Source organism: Toxorhynchites rutilus, chromosome 3 (genome assembly GCF_029784135.1).
Source record: "Toxorhynchites rutilus septentrionalis strain SRP chromosome 3, ASM2978413v1, whole genome shotgun sequence".
Lineage (NCBI taxonomy): Eukaryota > Metazoa > Arthropoda > Insecta > Diptera > Culicidae > Toxorhynchites > Toxorhynchites rutilus.
The window spans coordinates 66738426-66753923 of NC_073746.1; the positions used below are offsets into that span (position 1 = coordinate 66738426).

Sequence of the window (15498 nt, forward strand, 5' to 3'; positions counted from 1 at the left end):
ACGTTCATAGAAACAAATAAAGTTTCATTATTTTACCGTTATGAAGTTGATGTTTCGAAGGCTCTCTGTGTCGGTGTGTATGTTGTGAGATAATAATCGCCAATTAATCAAAACTTCACCGAAAATGTTACTGCTTTCGAGAACTAAGCATACGACTGCTCTCTGGACCTTTCTACCACATGAATAATTGAAATAAGCCACGATATAATTGTCATCTGTTAAAAAACAACCAGTTGAATGATTTCATGAGAATTTTAGCTCAAATTATCATGCAACCGTAAGTACTTTCAACATTGTTTTGTTTCTTCCATACACATTCCATATTGAATGCAAATAATTACGACACGATATTTGGCTTGCCAAAACAGATACACTTCGCCTACTGCTCCACCTCTATATGTACCTCATTGATCTTGGACTCATTTCTTCAAATTTGCTTCATGACTTCTATTTTATATGAAAAAAAATTACAAATACATATTTTAGATATTGCAATTGAAGCTTTTTGTAAATAAAAAAGAATACTGATTTTTTTCTCTGTGTATATTTTTTTTACGTTTTGACATCAATACTCTATAACTCTTTCCAAGACACAATTTCGGTATGACTAATAGTTTTTGAGATATAAATTATAAAAGATTTCTCTTACTAAAATCGATACGCCCTTTTCAAAAGTTACGCTTGTGTCAAAAAATTCCCAATTGCAGTGGAAAATTTTGAGTTTCCTCCATCCCAAACGAAATACAAACTTCCATTCGAATCAAAAATACTCATGTTTTGTCATTTGTCGATTTAAGTTGGAATTGTTCTATTTTTACCTATCGTCACACCTGTCCACACTTTGCAATAAATAAAACATCCGCTGCAACTTCCAAACAATTCAAACATCAAACTACTATTTTCGGAGAAATTTTTTCTCGAAAAAAAAAAATAATAAGATTTTTTATAATGTATATGTTTTTATCCAATTTTATACCATAAAAACTAACCACATCACTTAATTGATTCAAACATTGCAGTCGAAAATTATCTACCCTTAAGGAAAATTTATCTCTAGGTCACGATCAAATGTTGGGAAATCTTATTATATTTCTTTTTATAATTAGTGTATCTAAGTAACGGTAGCATTTAGAAAAAATCTTCCATACACCTTCTTGACTGCAAATTATGCGTACTTCCATAAAATCGGATCTAAAATCAATTATAACAAACATTTTGACAATTTTCAAAAATATAACTAAATCAAATTAAAAATTAATTACTTTTTGGCGCACAGTGCAATAAACTTCATTAGTTGTCCGCTGCAATATCTAATATATAAAAAAAAATCCAAAAATCCCCTTTTTGAGAAAATTGAGTTTTAAGTGTTATTTTCGAAATAAAATAAAAATAAAGGCCCTTCTCAGAAGTAAGGCTAGAGTCAAAATGGAAAACCGATGACGCAAATTGTTCTTTTTGGTCCGTTAATGAATGCGCTTGCAAAATTTGAGCAGAAATAACAAAAATAAAATTTATGAAAAAAAAGCGTCATTTGCGGTGGAACAACTTAGTACAGAAATGTCAATTGTATGATTCATCTTTATTAATTTTCCAGTAAGATCGTTCCGAAATCATTGCTGGGAAAACTTGATTCGGTCATTAAAGTATGTTAGGTACATCAAATGTGCAGGCTCTGAATAGTGGATTATTAAAGGAACTGTGCGAAAAAATTACCATTCGTTATTTCAAATTACAAGACATGGTCGAAATGTTTTCAAATGCTAAAGCAAAACCGCAGAGAGTTGTGTCCGGGATACGATCGATTTGTTGACGTAGGACTAGAAAATTTTTAAAATGACTTCACTTGCTTATCACTTCATACATTATTTTAGAATGCATCGAAATTTTAGAAATAGCTCTTTTTTGGTTTGGTGGCCCAGGAAAGGGCCGGTGATTTGAATGGTTTTTTAGAATCAGTTGATTCATGATTCATTCTTCCCTTAAGAAAATAATACGACGAACACTGAGAATGTATCACAAACATTATTTGTGCAGCTATAACAACTATTGCGATGGTCTTTTTCTATTTGATGTACATAGGATTACATGCGATTATATTTTTATTCCACCACCGCCATTTTTCCACATTTCTAATAAACAAAACTGGAAGTTCCGATTGGGTGGTACACTGTTCCGCTGAGGGAAGTCCGTACCTTTGGACGTTTAAACTCAAAAATCCGCAGCGAAAACTAATTCTGAAAAGAACGGATCATTAACTACTTGATGAAATGGTACAAAATATAACGCCGCGACAGGATCGAATCACGAGCACACACGTTACCGTCACAGGATATTAAACATTTTTTTGCTGCTGCTGTTGACGTTACAGAGATTGTAGATATTGTTGATGTTGATACTGCTTTGATAGTACTGTTGCTTCTGCTTCTACTAATTAAGTGGGAACTGCTTCGCGGTTTGAAAAAGTTTCATCCACTTCGTTGCAGTGCAGCTATTTTATATATTTCTGGCAAGCTCATGAACCGCTAAGGGGTGGGGCTTGCGATGCTCCACTTTTTTGCGGGGCGAAGTTCACCGGGTCTGATAGTTATTTCATTAAAACATGACCTGTTTTCTGACTGAAAACGTAGTCCTACTTGCTAATTTGCTTGCTAAATTCAATCAAGAAGATTGATTGTGGATTGTTCGCACACAAATCATTAGCTTCGGAAATAATGCTCAGATATGCACAATGCATATTCAGTACAGTACGTGAATTATCACTAAAATCAAATTACTACATATGATCAGCTTGTGTATTGCTCTCGCGAGGGTAAGAATGAGTCATGGATAAATCACTATCAGCTGCTCTACATAACAATGCAAACCATTGGGCGTTTTCAAGGCTGCCAAAAAATGTTTACTAAAGAGTTAATTCAAAACATTCGCTTCAATTGATGTTAACAACCAAAGCCATGACGAGGACAAGCGAATTAAATGAAATAACATTGGGTGTTAACAATACACCACTCCCTATAATAATGTCCACAGCCCCTAATCAAAATAATCTATCGAACTGAACTGCTCCAAAAACGACCAAAATATCAAAATAGGTAGAACATAGTGATTTTTCTTGATAACAATGCCCCGTCACTCCGAACTCAATGGAATCATCACATCGTATCGCATGCGTTTTTTCCACGAGACTTGGCTTCTTTCGATAGCCATTGGTTTTTATCGATAGGATACGATATCAACGTTGAGACGAATTCCTTCAGGAACGTGGTGCCATCAAAAAACAAGATATGAACTTAATGCAGTACACAAAACTTGTGCTGAAAGATGAACATAAAGAAGTCATGAAATACGACGAAGCCATCATTCGTTGCTTAATGTTCAAAAACCAATGTAAATGAAATCTAAAAAAATTTGCAAGATATCGCTTAAGGTGAAGGTGGAAGCTAGCCACAAATGGCTGCCACAATGGCGCTCATTTCTTTCATCTCCGTCCCTCACCCCTCGCCCGAACATCAATAATTGAAGAAAATTATCGTTTTCGCACACTTTCCATGAAGTAATATCAACCAAAATCTAATCGATTACTCACAAGATATTAAATTTTCATCTGCTGTCGCACTGTATAGTGAAAAACGTCGGAAAACTCGAGCAAGTGCTCTGAAAGTTAAATTTTCATTTTTCAATCTTCGGCAATGGTTTTGTTTGTATTGGTGAAAGCATCGTTATTTTTTCGACACTGATGCCAGACAACATCATCGAAACAGCTATCAAAACCACTCAATAAAATGTTATTCCTGAGTCATAGCCTTTCATGCCATGAAAATCAATAGAATAAAATAGTGTTGATATCAATACAATCATTATTTTTACGTTTAATGGGTCTATAATGTAAGTTTTAGCAACTTTAATATTGGGTAAGAAAATTGTATTGCAGAGCTCGGAACACTGCCACGGCTGCCTATGCTTTCAAAAACAATAAACGGAAAAGTATTACATTCAATCAAAATGTCTCAACCAACGAAGAGAAGGGTTAAGGATCTCCAACGTGAATATGTGAAAACAATACGACCAACGAAGGAAAATATTGAGGAATTATCAGCATCGAGTTACTATGCAGTAGAACTTGTTAATATCAAAAGAGCCCCAATTCGCATGTGTTATAAATTTGTTCATGTTACGCTCGCGTATAATCAGAATTTTACTTCATATGCAAAAATACCCCTTCTATATATTTATGTTTGCAATTGGCATGGTTCATCGGAACATATCGTTCATACATTTAACTTCAGTATTGAATTGTTATTTTTTTTTTCAAATGTATTCAAAGACTCGTGTCAATGAAGCGCCACACAGTCTGATAAGTGAATTGATCTATTTACATGTGCTTTGCTCTTCTCTCACAAACACTATTACCCCATTTTTACACGTGGTTTTACCTATACTACTACAATGGCTAGCTTCCACCTTCACCTTAACACCGTCAAACACTGTTCTAATTTACGATGGTGTGCAATACGGATAGTCAAAGACGTGCTTACGAGACAGGCTTTGTCGTTTCAGTCAATATGATAATACACGCGCGGAAATCCGCGGAAGTCAATATGATAAAACACGCGCGGAAAACCCGCGTTTATTTAAAAATACGCGTAAGAAAAAACCGCATTAATTGGAAAATCCGCTTGAGGAAAAGCGCGTTAATTGGAAAATCTGCGGAAAAACGCGTTAATTGGAAAATCCCCGTAAAAAATCGCGTTAATTGGAAAATCTTCGTAAAAAACTGCATTAGTTGAAAAATCCGTGCAAAAAGCACATTAATTGGAAAATCCACGTAAACAAAATAGCGTTAACCACGTAACCACGTAATTAAAAAAAACCCGCGTTAGTTGAAAAGTCCGCGTAAAAAAAGCGTTACTAGAAAATGTACGTAAACAAAACCGCGTTAATTTGGAAAATTCGCGTAAAAAACTGCGTTAATTCGAAAAACCGTGCAAGGAAAAACCGCGTTGAATGGAAAATGAGTGCAAAAAACACGTGAGAAATCCACGTGAAAAAACCAGGTTAATTGGGAAGTCCTCGTAAAAAACGCGTTAATTGGCAAATCTGTGCAAAAAGCACGTTAATTGTAAAATCCACGTTAACAAAACAGCGTTAATTGAAAAAAATGCGGAAAAAACTGCGCTAATTGGAAAATCCGAGTTAAAAAATTGTTAATTGGAAAATCCACGTAAAAAAACCACTTTAATTCGAAAATCCGCATAGAAGCCTTTTGAAAAACCGCGTAGGAAAAAACCTGGATATATGACGAAGACAATCTATTAGACAAATGGAATATGCATTTTGGTGATTCTTTCCCAAAAATTCTCTACTTTAAAGTCAAATCAAACATGTTTTCATGACTTTTTTATTTATTATTATTTTGTTTACGTGTGTTCCTTGCTAATTGTCCTTAAATTACAATTTAGGAATTCTCTACATCGAATCGAGAATTAAATAATTTAAATACATGTTCTTTCACATCCTCTAATTGAAAAATTGTAGTTAAAACCCGTTATTTTCCAATAGATGATGCCCATATTGGCCTAAGCTAGATAAAATATGACATTAAACACAGCTTTGGACAATCTCAGAAGAAAATACCCCGTATTTTACACTTGCGATAGCGCAAAACAAGCAGAAATTGTCCATCTTCCTGATATAGCTAATCACGCGCTATTTTGGCTTGTCTATTTCTCTCCAACAAAAGAAAAACTTTTCAAAACAATGGAAATCTTTTTGTGCAACCATCATATGAACACTGGTTCGATTGCCAGAAACTAAACATTGGACAAAAATTATTTGGAATCGCCTGGATAAGGCTGGATACAAAAAAAAACTCAAAGTATGGGTCAACGCAAAACAAAATCATTGAAAACCCCAATCCCTTCTGAAAAGCTTCACTGAATCGCAACAAAATCGCTTCATTTCATAAGGGTGATGAAGAATGATGATAAATGGGACACTGGCGAAAACGATCGTGGTTAAAACGTGATAACTCTACTACGCATGATATGTTTTATAGAGATACAGAGACGAAACCCCCTTTAAAAAATCACCAATTATTGGAAAATCGAGTGCAAAATCAGTCAGTTCTTCAACTATATTAATTTGAATGCTTTGAACACTTGATGTAAACACGAACCCCATAAAGATATTCCTATTTGTTCACATGAAAGCGCCCGTTTGTTTACACAACCACTTTACCCGGATAACAAATTAATTATCTCGGAAAAGTACAAACTTTCTCCCACTGATCAACATCAACAAACCAGGGAACGATGCCAGAAATCTGTTGCTGATTAATAACCGATAAAATTGGCAACTTCCGGCAAAATTGCCTGAATCAGCACTAAATAATTTTACGATACACCGACGATAGACGTCCGGAGAGAGTGGGTGAAAAAAATATATAGCTCTCAGTGTGGCTGCTGATGGAGTGTTTGTGGATTTATTCTTCATTCGAATAGCATCCCTTTCGAAATGTAGGAATGATCTTTTTCCTTCCGCCTCTTCTGCGTTCCCACCGGCACAACAGTGTCGAACAAAAATACACAATTCGTATAAACACATGTTTCTAACCTACAATATAACGATCTCGGATCTGTCCCGATCCATCTTTCGAAGCCGGTTGGAAAATAGCAGAACAGTTGTTAGCTTCGACATTTGGCAGTCCGGCGAGAGAAGGAAAAACTTCAAACAACAGCGAATAACGAGGATCTATTAATAAAAAGTGGTATCACAGAGTGATGGCCAAAATAACACGCATCCGTTTTAAAGAGAACACTCGAGATTTTCGACTTTTTCCATTGGTTTTTCCACGATAATACAATTTCTGTTTTATCACTGTCGTTTCCTCAGATGGGTTCAAACTAAAGTCGATTATTGCTCAGCCTTCAATCACTTTTCACATTCAATCGGGACAAAATTTAGTCAGCTGAGCAAACATCCAACTAAGCACGTAGCACTGAGCCAACGATATGACACAACGACACAACAATCACACAACAACGAATCCTCAGATGAAATATCAATCAATCATCGCCGAGTTCGGAAAATCAGTTTCACGTTTCCCACAAATACACACGGTGGGAATATATGCTCCATCTCACCGAACTGTTACCATTCGCAAAATCACGCCGAAAACCCGCATACGCATTGATCCGCGCTTTTCGCCAGACTGAGACCGAGCCGACCTGTGGACATCCACTCGCAGCTTGGATTCACTCGCTCAGAATTATTAGTGGGAACGTTTTTTTTTCTTACCATCTCATCCCGTTACCTATAGAAATCCACCCGCCCCGGACTGTGTTTACTTGGCTCATCCATGATGCACTAACACTCTCGAGAGTGTACGCGAGATTGGAAATAGAAGAGACACTAGCGGAGGCGGTCAGCCGAGCCGCCGGCCAGGTTCATTAGTAGTGAAAAGATTAATTTCAGTGTGTGATGGTTTATGAGGGGTTAACCTTCGTCGTTAGGCGCACAAAAAGCAATACAATCGTTCCCAATTCGGAAGCAAACCTTTTTTTCGTGTCCTCGTGTGGGGCACTTGAGCGGCGGAGATTGGTGTGATTCGGAACAATGGATTGTTTGGCTGTGGCCGAAGTATGGATATGTGATAATAAAGATTCCAGTGTTGATAACTGAATGGAGCTTGAGTTAAACTTTTAGTGAACACATGTCTATTATGACTAGGATTGTAACAGAACGTTGAGCATCACTATCAGAAACATTTCAGACGTACAAAAAATATTGATTTCATAATTATCGTAGAATTTGCTCCCTTCACTCATAGAATTTCATTCGACCAGAGAGCGGCCGTCAACAGCAGCCTTCAACTAAATTTGCAACTCTTTTTGCTTCCTCACCGTAACGCTCAACTTCAAAATGTAATGGACACATCCGTTGTATCAATCTTTGTTGATTCAAATATCATTTGATATGAACATGAGAACATTAAACTTTTTTTCAATTCATTTACATGTAAGGCTCAATCGCAATATCATACGAAGTGTTGATGATAAGTTTATTCACGGTAATAGAGCAATTCCAAATGAAATCGACAAATGACAAAACATGAGTATTTTTGATTCGAATGAATGTTTTGTATTCCGTTTGGGTTGGAGGAAATATGAGTTTTCCACAGCAATTGGGATTTTTTGACTCAAGTGTAACTTTTGAAAAAGGCGTATCGGTTTTAGTAGGAGAAATCTTTGATAATTTATATCTCAAAAACTATGAGTCGTACCGAAATAGTGTTTTAAAAAGAGTTTTAGAGTATTGATGTCTAAACATGAAAAAAAATATACACTGAGAAAAAAATTAGTACTCTTTTTTTATTTACAAAAAAAAACTTCAATTTGCAATATCCAAAATACATATTTTTGCATTTTTTTAAATTTTTTCATATAAAATAAAAGTCATGTAGAAAATTTAAAAAATGGGTCCAAGATGGTAAAACTATTTTTGACGAAATTTGTGGAACATCGATTTTTTTTTGAATTTTCGAAACTTCGAATTTTTGTATGTTCACAATCATTTTTACCCACAAATTATGATTCCTGATGCGATTTAAAACAAAAAAGCTCATTATAAATCTCCTTCTAAATGCAGCCATTCTCGAGATATTTTGAAACATATTTCTAATTTATTGTCTTTTTTATAGTAAATATTCCCTTTTAATATGTTTGTCGTGCTATACCGTCATGTTCATGAAATTTTATGAATTTGCTTATAATTTCCTACAACTTTTCCAAATACATCATCATGGTCAAAATATATGTTTAGGAGTTACGTTGAAAATCATTTGGACACATGTGGGTTAATATGAAACGTAGCGATATTAAAAAATGTCTTTTTTATCTTAATAAAAACTTTTAACATGTTATACATGTTGCGCCAACAGAACTCAACATTTATAAAAGGAAAAAATATAATTCTCTACAATTTGGTCAAATAATTCCTATATTTATCGGAGTTTAAGAGATACTAATAATAATACTAGAATTTTTAGCATTTATTTTTTATCAACATTCATTTTTATCAACTAACAATTTTGTTGAATATAATTTATTTTTTTCATTATTTTCTTATATTTCTATACACATTATGATAACTTGCTGCATTGTCGTTAGAGTACAACTTTGCTGCTACTTCATTCTCGGATACAGGTACAATAGAATGATACTTTTGGGTACCTGGAATTTGTTCGGTGTTATCATAAAGACTACTCAACTCTTCCACACCCTGATCATATTCTTCTTGTGGCATATATGAAAATGACAATTTTGTAAGATAGTCTTCTTTTCGCTTGCTAGCCCAGTCAAATAACGTTTTTGCACTCGTAATCGGATGTTCATACTGCCTAGCCAAACTAGCTTTCGTTGCCATCCGTTTTAATGTACGACCAATTGCATCACAAGGTCCTTTGCCGTGTGATGTTGCAAAAAAAAAGTGTCGACAATACACCTTTTTCATTTGCCAGTTTTTTGGCTTGAATTGGTATATATTTATTAACGCCAAATTCTTCTTCCATTTTTTGCACGGACCAAGACTTAGGCAAAACTGTTAAAATTCTAACTTTTTCTGATCTTGTTGTCTCTGTGTGATCAAATTTATCTTTGAGCTGATTGATAATCTCATCAAACTCTTTTGCCTTTTGTTTAAAGTTCGACTCTTCGTCTTCTTCATGTGAAAAGGAAAATAAATTTCTTTTATTACCATTAGAAATTTCTTTGAATTTTTGTTCGGGGTAACTAGCCTGTCCAAGTCTTTTCATCATTAATGGTGAAACGTTAATACCGGCGATTCCCTTGTTGAATAGCTCAATGTTGTACGCTCGGAAATACTTGGGTATATTGCTGTTTTAGGAATCTTGCAAAGATGCTGAAACTACTGAAACTATTGATGGTACTTCTTCTAAAGTATTTCATATTGCTGTACTGATCTGCTCCTCAGTATTACACTGCCTTGGTTTGGAAGAGTATACAGATAAACGACATGATCCGCAAATTTTAGATGTATCTAAAAGGATATTGCATCCCATTGACTTAAGTTTCTCAATCATTGACACGGTAAAGAAACGTTTTTCAAATGAACATTTCTTGCCGTTTTTCGGAAACGGTCTACAACACAAAAAACATTTTTTGTAGTCCATTGTGGTATACTGTTATTCACTCTATAAGGAAAATTGTTCGACTGATGAACGATGTTTGATTATGAGTAACTTTATATACATTATAGAGGTACCATAAAGGTACCTGACTTTATATACCTGTACAGAGGTAGCTTAAAGGTACCTGACTTTATATACCTGTACAGAGGTAGCTTTTCTCCAACCCAAACGGAATACAAACTTTCATTCGAATCAAAAATACATATTTTAAAAATCTGCATTTTTTGGACGATTTCATTCGTAATCGAACAATACCAAATTTATACACTTCGTACAATTCGACCCATTAATCGCTAGCGGCGCTCAGTGGAAGTATTCTGTGAAATGAAATATACTTTTGTTTAATGAAATAAAGGACTGCGCTACTGATTATGTTTGCAGTTTCTCTCTGCTGATTTGAAAGTCGATTTTGAATTGGCTAGAGAAGCCCCCATACTTCTACTTTCTCTCTCTCAGTCTCTCTTTCTCTGTCTATCTATCTATTTATGTGTTTCTCTTTCTCTTTCTCTTCTTTGCTGTAGTGATAGTATATTTAAGTCACTTTTATTGAAAGGACGTGCGTCACAATCACACACACACAGGGCGGCATCGGTGGATATAAACATTCAAACGTGGTTTTTTTCCGAGACATACGTTTAGCCGAAGGGCATAAAAATCGAGTTTTCGCATAATAACCAAGCCTTTATCTGTGTTTTTTGAAAAAATACTTGGGAATGTTCAATTTACAAGATAAATATTAGATGTGCAACGTAAGAAGTTGGTCAGATTAGTGATTCAGTGAATGGCGAAAGGTATTCTATTGACGGAAGAGGGGCGGAAAATAATAAGAATGTGAACGGTTTTCTAATCGCTCGATCGTAACAAAAATTGGTCTATCTGAGAAAGTGGTACGGAATTTCTTTAAATAGTGCCAGAAATATGGGATATAACGACCAACAAATTGGAACACCAAAGTGATTTTGCGTCTTAAAGGTCGAATAAGACACGAAGCAACCTGGAAAAGATGTCCTGCTGATACATTAAGGCAGAATCGGTTGTTCCAGTAACGAATAGGCATATTGCGCGCATCTTGAATGAGTCACCAAACATTAGGCTAAATTTGCGGCTAAACGAATGTCCACCCTGATTCCCCATATTTGAATTACTTAGAAAACAAAAAGTGAATTTATAGTTTTTTTAGAATAAATTCGATGAAAATAAACAATAATCGCCTTTTATGAGCAAAATTGTACAAAGAAATGACTTATTTTTAAAAATATTGAAAAAATAGGGTGCGGCTAAACGAAAGTCTACCACTGTAGAAGGGTGAGTTTTATCTGTGAATGAGTGTTGTTGAGTGAATTTCGATGCGCTTTTGTCCATACCTGCATACATTCAAGGCGTGTTATTCAGCATAAAAATCTCAACTGAGTACTACTAATGAAAAATACCTACGTTGAGAAGGCAAAAGATCCACTGAGAACGTTAGTGCCATCCAAGAAGAAAATTCATGGATATGTTTTTATAATTTCTATATTTAACAGAGCACCAAACAAAAATTTGAACAATGAACAAATACTTCTACAAAATTACCTTCCTTCATTAGTTTTCTGAGTAAAATGGGTTGGTTTTGAAATGTTTGGCTATGGATAAGGGAGAAAATTGTGCGCTCACCATTCTAATACTCATACTTTTGAATAATTATTCGTTAGTATTTTCTCACCATATTGACCAGGAAGAATATGGTGAGAAAATGTGCTAAAGTGGTCTATTGATTTCGCTTTTCTGTTTTTAAAACGAAATGTTTAACATAAGCAACATAACATAACATTTTCAACATAAGTTCAAAGTGAACTAAATTTTTACATTCCTGAATGAAATTAAATTGGCTTACTCCAAAAAATCCGTAAACACCATCCAGACAAACAGACATCGCCATTCTCCTAATCACACATCTTGAGAGAACGAAAGCTAGTCTAAATCCCCCTCATTACTTTATTAACACTGGATTTGGGGATTCTCAAATCATTCACTGTACAACTTCCTGCTGCCGTTCCTAGTCATTTGAAAAGTGGTTGATATAGCTAGTGTTAGCGTGGGAAATTACGGTTAGCAAAGCATAAAAAATTAAGTTTCACGGCTAGCAAACTCTTCATCAATTACAACGCCATAATTGATGATCTTTGTCTGTGAAGAAGAGGCAATTTGTTAAAATGAACATTACACACTCGAGCCCCAAACTGTTTGCATCCTCTCTCATTGTAAGGCACACTTCCAATGTTTACTCAATTTCGCGAATCCTATTTTCGCCGCGTAAACAAAACCTCGGCGCGTAATTTCATTGCCATCGCAGGAGCGAGTCTAGCGAGAGACTCGACAATAATTTGTTACGTATGTTTATTCAAATTTAATTTCATCCAACCCACGGAATACCACGTTGCTCCATTTATAACCGAATGTCCGAAGCAACAGCAACAACTTAGTACTGTGCTACGCTGCCGAATTTGCATATGTGAACGGCCCCGCCGACGTGCATGATCTAAAGTGATTAAATAATAAGCACGCTTCCGGAGAAGATGGTTTCTTTTTCTCTAGAGAGGAGATGTGAATCAATGTGATGTGTCGCTATCATGAAGATCAACATTACCGAACATTCATTGAGTAAAAAAAAGTGTTTCATATTAAAAAAAAAGAATATGACGTCGTTTTTTGTAAGACGTATGCTGGAATATTAATCTTGGCTATGACTTATTGGAAACAATTGATGGTCGCTCACTCTCATTTTTGCACTGTTTAATGCCAGTTACATGTTGCTGCATTTCTTGCCTAGGTACTACAAAAATTGTTTATCACCGTCATAAAATATCAAACAATCATTGGTCACGACAGCCGTCAGTGTGACAAATATCTATTTCATCTTTTACAATTCACAATTTTCACTAAATCGTTTGATGGAAATTCACTTAGACATAATTTGCCTTCTTCCGTTCAAGCGGTACCCTTTATCGGGTGCTGAAGAGGCACTTCGACATGCTTGAAACAAGATTAACCTGCGGTTTAACACTTCAACATGTCTTCAAGCAATTTAAATTAAGCAACTTCTCTTCTTGCCTGACTTCATTATACAAATAATGCGTCGGAATTCGGTTTTATAGAAATACGATATACGCAGTGGAACTCAAAATATAAACGATATGCCGTGCCCACGTGCGCTCAAAGTATTCGAGAAACACGCCGTAACTGTCATACGATCCTTTTTTCGGGCTGGGTTGTTTCTATTAATATATGATATCTTCTCCGAAGCGAGGGTGTGATTCTGTTATTCGGGGCGATAAAAGACATACCGGGAAGAAATAATCGATACAGACATGAATATATCACTTTGGACATGTTTCGGGCTTTGCAGTGTCACATTTAGTAACGAACTTCAAGACTGATTTGAATGTAACTATTGTTGACATCATTCGCGGACAAAATATCAACTGGCCCGCTTAATACGATCCGATTCAAAGTATCTGTTTTTAAATGACTGATGTGTACATACAACCCGGTGTACATACAACGAGGGGAAGAACTCAAGCGTTCCTTAAAGGAACGTTCCAAGCGGACTTTTGCAGAAATGCTTAAGAGTTCCGTGCCAACGACACAGGACAATCCCTACTCCATTCTGCAGAACGACGAGCCTGTTGCTGACGCTCCCAATGCCGGATGTTCCGGTACATCGCAGGGGCCATCAGAAAAAGAAAAATTACTTCTTTTCCATCACTCCCCAGAAAGAATACCGAAACTTTCCAAGTTGGAATGAAGCCTCGAACTGAACGTGCTGAGAATAGGCCGAAGCAAGTACCTCCCGGTTTACGTGGTCATGCTACTAACCAGGGGTCCTCAGCACTTCCCGGAACAACAACGAACACGTCTATTCCATTTTCGCGGTCGAAGCAACAGCCACTACCTGGCCTGCTTGCGCTTTCAGACCTTGTGGATAACATTTTAAATGCTTTAAATATAAATGATCCTCTTAAAAGCATAGTATTATGTTTGCTTCCGGTTGTGAGAACATTTTTGAAAGAAAAAAAAAAGTGGCTTTTTAGCAGCGTTCATTTCCCTCGATGCCTAATTCAGCACAAGAGGTCAAGGATTTGACCACTGTCATACAATGGAATTGCAGAAGCATCATCCCTAAACTAGACCAATTTAAATTTTTAGTTCACAGTTCTAACTGTGATGTATTTTCTCTCTGTGAAACATGGCTTTGTTCAGCCGACGAGCTGAATTTTCACGACTTCAACATTATTCGCCTAGATCGTAACGACTCGTTTGGTGGCGTACAATTGGAGATCAAAAAACGTCACTCCTTCTATAGAGTCACTATCCCATCGATTACAGGCATTGAAGTTGTCGCTTGCCAGATACAAATCAATGGCAAAAAACTGTGCATTGCTTCGATATATATTCCTCCCAGGACTACGGTAGGCCGCCATCAGTTCTTTGATATTATCGTGGCATTGCCGGAGCCGCGGTTAATCTTAGGTGACTTCAACTCCCATGGAACAGCATGGGGGTCACTCTACGATGACAGCCGTGCCACGTTGATTTATGATCTGTGCGACAACTTCAACATGACAGTTTTAAATACTGGGGAAGCAACTAGGATAGCCAACCCTCCTGCACGGGCAAGCATGCTAGACATATCTCTCTGCTCTTCTTCATTATCCCTGGATTGCACATGGAAGGTAATCCAAGATCCCCACGGTAGTGATCACCTACCAGTAATGTTATCGATCGCCAATGAATCAAAATCTAGTGAGTCAGTCGATATTGCGTATGACCTCACGAAGAATATTGACTGGAGAAAATTTGCAGAATTAATATCTGAAGCAATCATTTCGATGCATGAACTTCCTCCCCTTGACGAGTAAAATTTTATATCAAGTTTGATTTACGATAGCGCACTTCAAGTCCAAAGGAAACGTGTACCGGCTACCACTTTCCGACGTCGTCCTCCATCACTTTGGTGGGACAGGGAGTGTTCAAAGGTCTACCTTGAAAAATCATCCGCTTTCAAAAATTTAGGAAAACTGGATTAGTGGAATGGTTTCGAAAGTACCAAGCTCTAGAAGCCAAACTAAAAGGTCTGATTAAAGCAAAAAAGCGTGGATATTGGCGGAAATTCGTCAATGGTTTGTTAAGGGAGACCGCTATGAGTACTCTTTGGAATACGGCTAGGAGAATGCGTGGCTGGAACCATACCAATGAAAGTGAGGAATACTCTGACCGTTGGATTTTCAAATTTGTAAGGAAGGTTTGTCCTGATT

General features: G+C 36.3%; 1 protein-coding gene across 5 annotated transcripts in view; it reads right to left on the minus strand.

The window, feature by feature from the left end:
* LOC129776997 (P protein-like) overlaps positions 1-15498 on the minus strand; it is a 61800-nt gene that overhangs the window by 17774 nt on the left and 28528 nt on the right. Inside the window, exon 1 of one of the 5 annotated variants that reach the window (XM_055783023.1) lies at positions 7151-7230. The exons of 1 other annotated variant lie outside the window; for it this stretch is intronic. The gene's annotated coding sequence lies outside the window, so the exon portion shown is untranslated. Of the gene's footprint in view, positions 1-6609; positions 6845-7139; positions 7231-15498 lie in introns of those variants that run through there. 3 more of the 5 variants (XM_055783020.1, XM_055783021.1, XM_055783019.1) reach the window with 3 other exon arrangements.